General features: G+C 36.2%; 1 protein-coding gene across 5 annotated transcripts in view; it reads right to left on the bottom strand.

The window, feature by feature from the left end:
- Window positions 1-11,001, bottom strand: part of Mrtfb (myocardin related transcription factor B) — a 157,492-nt gene extending 146,491 nt beyond the window's left edge. For 3 of the 5 annotated variants that reach the window (XR_003302649.2, XR_003302651.2, XM_026409237.2), the window contains exon 1: window positions 10,937-11,001. The gene's annotated coding sequence lies outside the window, so the exon portion shown is untranslated. Of the gene's footprint in view, window positions 1-9,575; window positions 9,657-10,936 lie in introns of all 5 variants that reach the window. The other 2 variants (XM_077802986.1, XM_077802987.1) reach the window with 2 other exon arrangements.
- Between the last annotated feature and the right edge of the window lie 1,469 nt (window positions 11,002-12,470).

Raw genomic sequence — 12,470 nt, 5'->3', positions numbered from 1 at the left:
TGTTGTGTCCATCTACACCTTAAAAATAAATATTTAAAAAAATACATTGGTCTTCAATATTCCAGGGTTCTACATGCATGGATTTGACCAACTGCAGATAGAAAATATTTGAAAAAAACATGCTTTTGTTCTGAACATGTACAAACTTTTTGGAGGGTCATTATTCCCTAAGTAATACAACATAACAATTATTTACACCATATTTATACTATACTAGATATAAGTAATCTAGAGATGATGGACAATATTTGGAACAAGGGGCATAAGTTATATGCAAATATTACATTAAGAGTTTAGCATCTGCAGATTTGGGTGTACACAGGGGATTCTGAAGCCAATTTCCCACGTATACTAAGGGACAAATATGCAACTCACTATGATATTGTGTTATATGGTTGGGTGGTAGGACAAAAATATTTAGCCTCTAAGTTAATATAATTGTATTTTTGCCTTAAATTTTTAAAAGACACAAACAGCCTCTCCCAAGTAGGAGAGTAATATTACTACTTTATATAAACACAATTATGTTTTTCTGAAATTTAAATAAAAATTATGGCGTACCCAAGCTAACAATACTTTGGCTTTACTGAATATGGAGTGAAGACAGAGTTGGAAGCACAGTCATCTCAAAATTAAAGAGTAAAAAAATCAAAGTTGAATTCCATTCTAGACTGGTATTCCAATAGCTATTAAGAGATAGAAATCAGGAGTCAGATTTCAAGATGCCAAGATCTGAAATCTGTAATCATTTTATTTTTTTTTTAAAAACTGGAACTATGTTAACTTCTGCTACTCAGAATACAAAATTTTGATGTCAACTGAATTCTTACTTTTAAGGTGAACTTTCAGTCCTTTCCATTCACAAATTGACCTGATTTATTAAGTTCCCTGCTTTGTATCTCTAGAGTTGATCAAAGCACATTTTCTTAGTACAATCTGTATTGTTCCAAGTGTTTTATAAACATTTTTGTGAGAGTTTACAGGAGTGATCTGAAGTCGCTTCCAAGGTTTCATCCTATGAGTCAGTTATTCTTAAAAGGAAATAGAGTTTCTCTGCCTTTATCACTTTCATTTCCCTATCTATCACAAGTCTGATTCTAATCTGTCTCACACACACACACAAAATCACTGGCGGGATTGTCAACAGATAATTACAGGCATTAAATTCTAGGCAGGGCAAAAAGGAAAAAAGAAAACAGGCACAATTTTGTTACTTAGACATGAAAATTACAGGTTCACACAACAGCTGAACTTTCATAAATGTCTTTTACCCAATAAGAATAAATCTCAAGACTTATCAACCACCTAGCTCTACATTGGGCTCCTAAATCTATATTTCCTGATTAAATGACCCATCCAGTGCCTGCTATGCATGGTCACCTGTATGCATTTATTCACAGATGTGCCAAGTACAGTAATGCTAGGCTCTGGAAAGTCACAGCAAAGAAAATAACCAGTCCCTAGAGGGGCTTCTTTTTTTCTTCTTCTTCTTCTTCTTTTTTTTTTTAATTATTTTTTACATACATCACAATAGAGGAGTGTATTACATTCATAATTTTTTTGCATTGCAATTCTTAATACACCTTTATACCACAATTTATCAAATCTCTGTATATAAGGTATGTTGACACCAAATTCACATCTTCATACATGAATTTTGTATAATGATGACCGTGAAGGAAGTCAACTGAATAGTCACAGAAATGTAACATCTGGACAGTCACATCCCAAACTAAGCTGGTCTAAAAGTGAACTCTGTTTACTTCCTGCATTCTAGTCTACTCACTTGTGAACCTTGTTCTTGCACAGAAATGCTGTCATCACAGGCTACCCAGGCCACAAACTTCTGAGGCATTCTCAACCTTCCCCTTCAGATCTTAACAACTGCCCAAGTCAGCTTGAATTACCAAAGAGGAACAGATGGCTCTGCTCCACAATCCTTCCCCACTTCTGGGAATGCAAGTGATGATGGCAGGGAGCTCCCAGCTAAAGCTTCTGCCCGAGCAGGGGGCACAAAACCCAAGGCTAAGAGTGCTCTTGGGGGCTGGGTTGTGGCTCAGAGGTAGAGAACTTGCCCAGCATGTGTGAGGTACCAGGTTTGATTCTCAGCACCACATAAAAATAAACAAAATAAAGTTCATCAACAACTAAAAGAATATAATATAAATTTTTTAAAAAGAGGGTTCTTGGGATTTTAAAAAGCACAGCTGGGAGGAGACACTCTTTCCTCCCTATTGTGGGAGAGCCTGAGGATAGCCCCTGCTCTGTCACTTTTAACCCCCAAGGGCCTAAAATCAAGCTGGCTTCTGTGACATTTCATTCCTTTGAAATCTTCAGAAATCTTCCATCTTCAGTAATCCTCCTTTTAACTTACGATGATTGATTGCAGCTAAGCTTCCCGACTTGCACCTTCTAAACATTTCCAGGCTGTGTATCCACCTCTACCATCAGTGCTCTACCTCAGGTCCTCATTGGCTCTCATCTGGACTAGTCCAACAGCCCCACAAGTCTCCTATCTCTACTCCTCACAAACCAGTATCTGTGGTACAGTAACAGGAGGGACCATGTTCTCCACACACACACACCCAAACTCATCAATGTCTCTCCATTATTAAAGAAAGATCTAAATTCCTTAACAGGACTCGCCCAACTCTATACAATCTTCTCTCCAGCCAAACAGCTGTTCCTCCTTGACTCACATATTAGTTCTGACTACCCAGAACTGCTTGGGTTTGGGCTGGGGTTCAGATACACACACCCACCACAATGAATTAATTAGTAAGTAGGATGTTTCCATTCTTGAAAACCTGAAGAAATCAAAGAAAAGTGGCTTTCTTCAGGCTTGCTGCTAGGTATCAAAGTCATCACACTGAAGTCTACATTTCATTACATCGATATTGCTAAATATTGCTGTTACAGATAACTGGTGCCAATGTATACAACACACACAGCAGCAAGTGTTTCAAAGGAAGAATCACAGACTATAACAAAAGGTTCTGATCACCCATGCATCTCTGCAGACGGAGCACCAGCAGTGACTTCCTGTGAGCTTTCTCAACCAGACAATGCCCCTCCTCCTCCATTGGTGCCTTCCACTACCCTCTGTAGAAATCTGAAGACCGGCACATGACCTCTTATTCCTTAAGGACAGGACCATGTTCCAAGCATCCCTGGTTCTCCAAGCCCAGTCAAGTCCTCAGAATACATTAGACATCTATAAATGTTTATAGAATAATGTGTGCATTCTGAGCTAAGCAGAACATTTTCTGATTTTAAAAAAGTGCACTGGATATCAGGTTAGAAAACTTGGGCTTCTTTCATTAAATGTGATGAAAATATTTGAAAACACAAAGTATTTTTTAATGTCTCTAACCCATTGTGTAGTTAACCAAATGATCATTGTTTCTGTAGAAATTTTTTTAATGGGAGATGTTGAGAAATAAGGTTTGTTTTTTTTTTTACTTATAGAAAATTTGAGAAAACTGCATAAGCAGTCAAAAAACTGGTAAATTGTACTCCAACAAAAAACCTATTTGCTTCATAAGAAGTGAAAAGACAATTTATAGAATAAGAAAAAAATTATACTTCACATATCTTATAAGAGTACATTTGTGTGTATCCAGAATACATAAGGACTATTACAACTGAACAAGAAAAGGACAGCTCAATTTTAAATTGGGTAAAGAATCTGAATAGGCATTTGTCTCCAAAGATAAACAATGGCTAACAAGTACATGAAGATATTCAATATCATTAGTTATCAGGGAATTGCAAATCAAAACCACAATGAGATGCCACCTCATACCCATTAGGATGACTACTATGGAAAAATACCATGGCAAAGTGTTGGCAAGGATATAGAGAAATGGAATCTTCAAATGTTGCTGATAGGAATGTAAAATGGTAAAGTCACTTTATAAAACAGTCTGGCAGTTCCTCAAAAAGTTAAAACAGAGTTACTTATGGCCCATAAATTTCACTGCTAAGTATCTACCCAAAAGAAAACATAAGTCAACAAATATTTGTACTCAAATATTCACAGCAGCATGATCATAAGAACCACAAAGTGCAAGTCACCCAAATATCCATCAACTGATAACTGATATGTATCTATATAACAGAACACTATTCAGCAATAAAAAAAGGAATGAAGTTCTGATATGTATTACCTCAAAAACAGGCTAAGAAGCCAGACACAAAGGGCCATATATTGAATGATTACATTTATATAACATGTCCAGAACAAGTAAATCCACAAAGAGAGAAAGGAGATTCATAGCTATACGGAGCAAGACTGAGTGGAGAGTGACTGCTAAAGGGTATGGGTCTTCTTTTGAGGTGATGAAAGTGTTTCAGAATTAGACAGCAGGACAGGCACACAACTGTGAGAATACACTAAAACTCAGTGAATTGCACTTTTAAGGAGAAACCTTGTTGGTAATGTGAATTATATATCAATAAAGCTGTTATTTTTGAAAATGGCTGCACAAAGTCATATAGTAACACCTCTGCACAGGGTCTGGTTGAATCACTCTGCCTGTGACAGGATAATCTGTCATAAAAACACACAATCTGTTCAAATGGGGAAATAATCTATGTTCCTACCAATAAATCCCTATTGCAACCAACCATAAAACCAGATCCAAAGTAAAAAGAGCAAAGAACAAAAGGGCATGCAATTCATAATTAGCTGGCAGGTTACAGAATGAAACTAACCAAAGACTACAAAAAGACAAATGTTTATTAGGACTGCCCACTTCTTTACGATTACACGGATTTAAACAAGTCAAAATCCATTATACTCAAAAGAAAATCTTCCAGCTTCTTTATTAGCACATAGCAAGGAAAAACCAGCATTCTCTTCTATAACCAAATTAACAACCCACAGAAGGTCTGTTTGTACTTGGCAGCATGAACCTTTCATTTTCGGAGTGCTGCTAAATTAAACAAGCCTATGTTGTATTGAACACAATGAGCCAGACAACCTGGCATTCTCCTAGACTTCATTAGTTGATGCTGAAGAACATCAGAAATAAAGAGGATAATATGAATGATGGCGGTGGTGGTGACAGAATATTGTTATTGTCAGTCTTTTCAACATTCTCATTATCCACAACAATAGAAACATTCTAACAACTTTCTTCTTTTTTTTTTTTTTTCTTTTTTTGTGGAACTGGGGATTGAACCACCCAGGGGTGCACCACCACTGGGCTACATCCCCAGACCTTTTTATTTTAATACAGGGTCTCACTAAGTTGCTGAGGCTGGACTTATACTATTCATCTTCTAGTCACAGCCTCTCAAGTCGATTACAACTTTTTAAGATTCTACCAACACCCTTCTCTGTATGCATAAGAAAGCACTGGACCTTAGAGATACAGAGATCTGAATTCAAGTGATAGTTTGTTTTTGTTTTTAAACCTGCTAGCTACATGCCCAAGGACAAATTTCTCAATTTTACTGAGCCCTTGTTGTTGTGAGAACAAAATGAAGTAATGCACACAAAGAGCACAGTGCAATGCTCAATCCACACCCCACCACAAAAATCCTCACTGTTCACAACTCTTCACAGCAAATACTCATTTCAGAACTTATACTAGAGTAGGGGTAATTAACACTGGCCATCCTTCTACATTGTGGACACCTAAAGATCTATGAAAGTTTCACATTGAATGAATAATCTTCCTCCTTCATCCCCCACCCACATAGGTTTTTTAAAAAGCTATCAATAAAGTCTCTTTTAAATGTATTAAATCAGGGCATGACACAAAGCATTCATTCACCTAAGAGGTATTTAAGAGCACTGAACTGAGAGAGAGAAAAAGAGACATGGAGAGAAACACTCTCTATTAGAAAGAAATGCATATTTTGCAGTGCAATAATTGGTAACCTTTCCATAAAGATTGATGCAATCTGATTATAATTCCCAAGTGTCAGTAATCGGTTCTTAAGGTAAAAGAAAAAGGAAGTGGGGTAGTTTCAAGCACTGAGAAAAGATGTGGGAAGATATCCTTTTCCACTGACAGCAATTAATGTTTGAATGATGGCTGCTAGAATGTTCAGACTGAAAAACTTTGTTACATTAGAACAGACTGAAATATATCTAAAACAAAACACATGGGGTTTAACATACAAACACAACCTGCACCTACCGTCCTCTCTAAACAAACCAAAGAAGGAAAAGCTTGTGTGAAATTCCAATTGCACTGCTATAGATAAGGTGTGGGGAGGGGTATAGTGATTTTCAGCCATATTCTCATGCTGGATGTCTATTTAAAAATAGACAGCATCTAGACTCTGTAGTAATAGACTCGCTCTGCCTAGCTCCACACAAATTTGCCTCATGCCACACACTGGACAAAACTTTCAGGGTTAGGAGGGAGGAAATTTCTCAGGGGGATGGGACGTTCAGAACTTTGGGATATCCCTAAGGAGTTTCACTAAGCTCTGAGCTCATTATGGACCTTGGGCCCCAAAGCTGTTCTTTCCTCCCCTTTCTAAAACTCCACCCATAAGACTTTGAGTTAACAGTGCCCCTGGGGGAGCTGGTCAGTTGCAGAGTCTATAGAAGAAAGCCCAGAGTGGCTCTCATCTACACTGTACATGGGCACTTGGCATCTCTCCTCCCACTGCAGCTCAGTACTACCACCCTGATTGCAAAGCTGTTTCATTTTTTTTTTTTTTTTTGAGAGAGAGAGAGAATTTTAATATTTATTTTTTTTTTAGTTTTCGGCAGACACAACATCTTTGTTGGTATGTGGTGCTGAGGATCGAACCCGGGCTGCACGCATGCCAGGCAAGCGTGCTACAGCTTGAGCCACATCCCCAGCCCAAAGCTGTTTCATCTTGAAGAGTCCACAGCCTCAGATTCTGCACAGGAAGACCAAACTTCTCTGTCTACCCAACTTTCCAATCAAATAACCACGTACTCTGCCAGTCTAAACTAAGCTTTATGCCTAACATAGGAAGAAACTGTTTCAAATGCACAAAATCCAACCCATTTAATATGTAATAAAGTCTTTTTTAAAAAAAAATTTTGGTAGTTGTAGATGGACATAATAGATTTATTATTTATTTATTTATTTATGTGCTGAGGATCGAATCCAGTGCCTCACACATGCCAGGCTGGTGCTCTAAATCTGTTTAAATGTAGTATAAAAATTTTAACAAATGAAGCTCACAGGAGACATAAAGGATAAAGCCTTCATTTTAATTACAACTTCTGTTTAATCCCTCACTTTCCAGGAATATTTTTAGTAGGTTTTAGAGCACACAATTAAATAAACTAACTCATCAGTAAAATGAAAGGCACTGTATAAACAAATTCCTGTACTGCCAAAGAAAAGAGATTAAAAAACCCAGAACTTCAATATTTTAGGAAAACAAATAAGATTATATCATTAGCCACAATAAGATACCCGAAGGAAAAGTCCAAGAAAACCTCATTAATTTGGCCCAATAATGAAGACTCAGTAATTTCAAGTCTGCCTTGATAAATCAATTTCAGACTATGTATTAAGAAACACTTGCCAGGGGCTGGTGTTGTGGCTCAGTGGTAGAGCACTTGCCTGGCACATGAAGGGGCCTGGGTTCAATACTCAGCACCACATATAAATCAATAAAATAAAGGTATTGTGTCCAACTATAACTAAAAAATAAATATTAAAAAAAGAAACAATTGCTAGGCAGATTAAAGTGTAAATAAAAATTGCTAGAGGATTATTTGATTTTAAAAGTTTCACATGCAAATGACTTCTGCAAAAATACTAATTAAAACTAGTTACATGCATTCTTTAGAATCCTGTAGTCCAATAGAAATAAAGTATTTAAAATAGAGACTGAAGCACTGCTTAAATCTATTAGATCATTAATTGTTCCACCTCTCTGTTTACTTTGGCTGTGAAAAACTGGTTTAGGAATCAGAAAAGCTTCACAGGCAGGTCCCAGACAAAAACTTATTCATTCTACTCAAAGTTTGGCAATCTAATTGTCTGCTTTTATTTTTAAAAATGTGAACTATCTATACAATTATATTTACTTTATGGGGGGGGGGGGGCATTTACTTTATCCTTATTGTGAAAAATATTGCCATGTCTATACTGGGGAACATAAACAGACCTTAAACAATATCTAGCAGCATACCTAGTTTAGATACTTACTCTGACCTTAATGAAGAAAAAAAAAGGTTTAAAATACAGGGCTTATGTGATTCTAAAAATTAAACAGAATATAGTCCAAATCAAAATTTGAAACAAAGCACCATCGAATATTATGGCAGCAAGTGCCATATAGCTATGAACATCTAAATTTAAATGAAACCACATGTTAGTCTTCTCTAAATTAAAATGTACGGCTATTCTCTTTTGCATCTTTAACCTAATAATGACAATACACATCAACCATTGGGAGGTTGAGGCTGAGGCAGGAGGATCCTAAGTTCAAAGCCAGCTTCAGGAACTTAGTGAGGCCCTAAGCAACTTAGCAAGACCCTATTTCAAAAAAAAAAAAAAAAAAGGGCTGGGGATGTGTTTCAGTGGTTAAGTGCCCCTAGATTCAATCCCCAGTACCAAAAAATTAAATAAATAATAATTTGGGTGTCTGTGGATGCCTACCAGGTAGGTAGGTAGGTAGGTATTCAGTGCTGAATGAAAACTGGTGAATAAAAATACTAGTTGGACCATATGGTCCCAGCCTTGGGGTATTCAGTAAACAATGTTAATTGAAGTGAAAAGAAAAAGACCCTCAGGAAAGGCAATCCAGATGTACCTTATATATAGAAAACAGTTTAATGTTTTTTATTAAGCCAAAATATAAACAGTAGGTCAATGACAAAGTTGTGCACCTGCTTCTTGTGAGACCATCCTTATATGTATCTCTTTATTTGATTGAAATAAAATCTAAAGCAAACATAAAATTAAAAATCATATTTACATCAGGAAGTGACAAAATCTTTTGGACAGAAAAGATACACATAGGTTTACACATGAACACACAATCACATAGTTTACATAACTCAAAAACACTATATTGGAGCTGGGGATGTGGCTCAAGCGGTAGCGCTCTCACCTGGCATGCATGCGGCCCGGGTTCGATCCTCAGCACCACATACAAAGATGTTGTGTCCACCGAAAACTAAAAAATATTAAAAAATTCTCTCTCTCTCAAAAAAAAACCACACTATATTATCACCCAATTATGGAAATCATATTCTGTATGTGATTCAGCAATTGGTATCCATGTTTGAAAAATGTTAAGAAATTTACTTTGAAAGTTTCTTTAGGCCTCCCTACAGGTGAATAAAACACAAAAGCACTGCTCTTTGCAGAGGAAAACATTCTGTATTCAAAACAATTATAGCTGGTTGATCAAGTTTTCAAATATTAATAATGAGTTAAAATCGAGACAAAAGACCTAAAATATTTTCATTACATTTAATGCCTAAGAATATCTCACACATAAGAATCACAACTATGTTCTTAATGAAGAGAATTCTTTGTGTTAATAAGAATACTGAATGAAAGAAGTCTTTGAATAACACAAGGTTTCCTTCAATAGTGGGGTACAGTGGAACACACCTGTAATCCCAGCAACTCAGGAGACTGAGGCAGGAGGATCACAAGTTCAAGGACAGCTTCAGCAACTTATCGAGGTCCTGTCTCAAAATAAAAATAAGTAAATAAAAGGTGCTGGGATCTAATTTACTGGTGAAGTGCCCCTGGGTTCAATCCCCAGGACCAATTAAAAACATGTTATCTCAAAAAGGTACACTTTTTTTTCCCTATTGGATTAGCAAAGATTAAAAAGATTAACAAAACTTGGTGTGAGCAAGGGTTTTGAAAATAGGACTCTCATGGACATTGAGGGGGATAGTTTTTATAGATAACAGCTTAGTCATATTTATCAATATTTAAAATGTATATAATCTTAGACCTGGCAGTTATACCTCTAAGAAGAAAAATGAATGAGTATACTATCATCAACATACCATTATTCACAAGAAAGAAAAACTAGTAACAATCTAAATGTTTATCAAAGGAGTGGCTAGATAAAGTATGATGCCTCTAAATGATGGAAAAATAGGCAGCCAGGGCTGGTGTTATAGCTCAGTAGTACAGCACGTGTGAAGAACAGGGTTTGATTCTCAGCACCACATATATAAATAAAGATCTACTGACAACTTAAATAAATAAAGAAAGAAAGAAAACAAAAAAATTGTGCTCTATATGTGTAATAAGGATTGTAACGCATTCCACTGTTATTGTGTATTTAAAAATAAGAATAAAATAAAGAAAAAAAAAGAAAACAAAACTAGACAGCAAGTAAAATGATCACCCATGATTACACACATCAGTTTCAACTCAGAGATATATAAAACATACATTAAAAATGACCACATAGCTTCATATATGTAGAGAGACTGCTGTTTATTTAAAGCACTATTTATACTTTCATATCCATCAATAAGTTTCCAAAAGTGTGTTAATGGTGACCATTTCTTTGTGCAGGAGTTGAGGGCTTAGTTTTGTCATTATGTTGTTTTATATGGGTGGAAATTTTTCTAATTATTATAATAAAAAATCACAACAAACTTTTAAAATAAAGAAGTGCCTCTATATCACCAAAATTACTTCAAATATTTTCAACTTCCTCTTTAAGAGGAAAGAATTCATTGAATGTTACAAGTAGATGTAATACAGAATCTCCTCAGTACCACACTTTAAAATGATGAGATGACAGAAATTAAAATATTAGATTCAAAGAGATTGAATAATGACGTTTGTCTTTCCCTAACAGCCCACATTACTGGCATCCACCTTACCACTCATAGGTTCTATGAACTCAAACACTCCTAAAACAATATCCCTTTTACATCTTAAAGAAGCAGACTAAAAAAAAAATAAAGAATTTTTAAAATGTAAAATCATAAAACACTTACCACAGTAAAAATATTTAGTTATTTTCCTGTCTTACATTCTTTCTTAGCACCTTGATTATGAACCTGAAAAAAAGAAAAAAAAAAAGGCAAAGTAAAGAAAAGATTATTTTCTATCAAACACTTAGAAAGCCTCATGGAGGATGTGAACATCTGAGATCAATCAGAACAAAACAGAAGTTAACAGGACAATTGGGAAGTAAAGTTGAGCACTACTACAAATCTAACCTACGTAAATGATTGCATTCAGTGCGCACGTCTGGGGCACCTGGACCCCACCTCTCCTACCTGCCTGTGTGTGACCGAGGGCAAGTCACGTCAGCCCCCCTCTTTGGGCCTGTTCCTCGTATGTATAATAACAATGCCCAACTAGGACGATTGCTAAGGAATATGAGGGATAATCCACATCAGAGGCTCCAAAATAGTTCTTAAAACATAACAAACATTCAATTTCTTTACTGTTATAGCCTCTCATGTAATTAAAAAATCTGCCACTCACCACCTCCACCCCTTTTATTTATTATATTTATTATTACTATTATTGAAAAGCAGCATAGTCTTTGTATTCTAGAGGCTAATGTGTAATGGGCGAGATGAGCTACCCAGACACGTAAGGCGAAAGTTCAAAGTGAATTCTTCATTCACTTGTTTAACAAACATCTCAATGTGAACTTTGTCAGGTATTCTACTGGGTTCTGGCATTCTTTACTATACAGGACAGAGCCAGTTTCTCTCAAGGAGCTTCCCATCTACCAAGGCTCACACCACAACACAGGAAAGCTGCTTGAAGTGACAGATACTGGTTTTCACCGGGCTGGGGGTAGAACATATCTTAAGTGGCAGAATGAGGTGTGGAAGACTCTGGATGGAAAGGATGGCATCACAGGCACACGGGGCCTTTGGGGAATGCTGAGTAGCACTGTTATTAGGGTGCACCCAAGAGAAGAATAAGCAGAAGGGCCTTGAGGGCAAGACTGTTTCCTGTTCTGAAATGTACCGATTACCTTCAAACAGAAAGTTTTAGCTTTAACTTCAACTCCAATATCTTTTTATTGTCTTTCTTTCTCTCTTTAAAAGTGAGAGAAGTACAAGCAGGAAAAAGAACCACCCACTTGGCACATGGTGGTGGTGGAAGAGACAGAGATGAGTTCCACACGTTTTCTCCTTTAATTTTCCCAACATTCTTATAAAAACAGTATTGTTCTTCTCACAGATTAGGAAACTGAAGTTTGGAGAAGTTAAATAGATTTTAAAGGTATACATTTAATCTGATTTTTATTTTTATTTCTTTTAGGTTTTTGTTTTTCTGGAACTAGACAAAACAGTTCTGAAGTACTCATGGAAAAATAAACAAGCAAGAATTGCCAGGAATATGAGACGCAACAAGGGGAAACTAGTTTTAAAAGATATTAAAACTTTTTATAAAACCAATAATGTGATACTGATATACGAAGAAAAAGACTTATAGAATTCAAACTCCCGAGACACCCCAATACATCCAAAAGTTAACAATACCATAAGAGTATTCAAAGAAGGG

Source organism: Urocitellus parryii, chromosome 9 (genome assembly GCF_045843805.1).
Source record: "Urocitellus parryii isolate mUroPar1 chromosome 9, mUroPar1.hap1, whole genome shotgun sequence".
NCBI lineage: Eukaryota > Metazoa > Chordata > Mammalia > Rodentia > Sciuridae > Urocitellus > Urocitellus parryii.
This window is presented reverse-complemented; position numbering and strand designations above follow the sequence as displayed.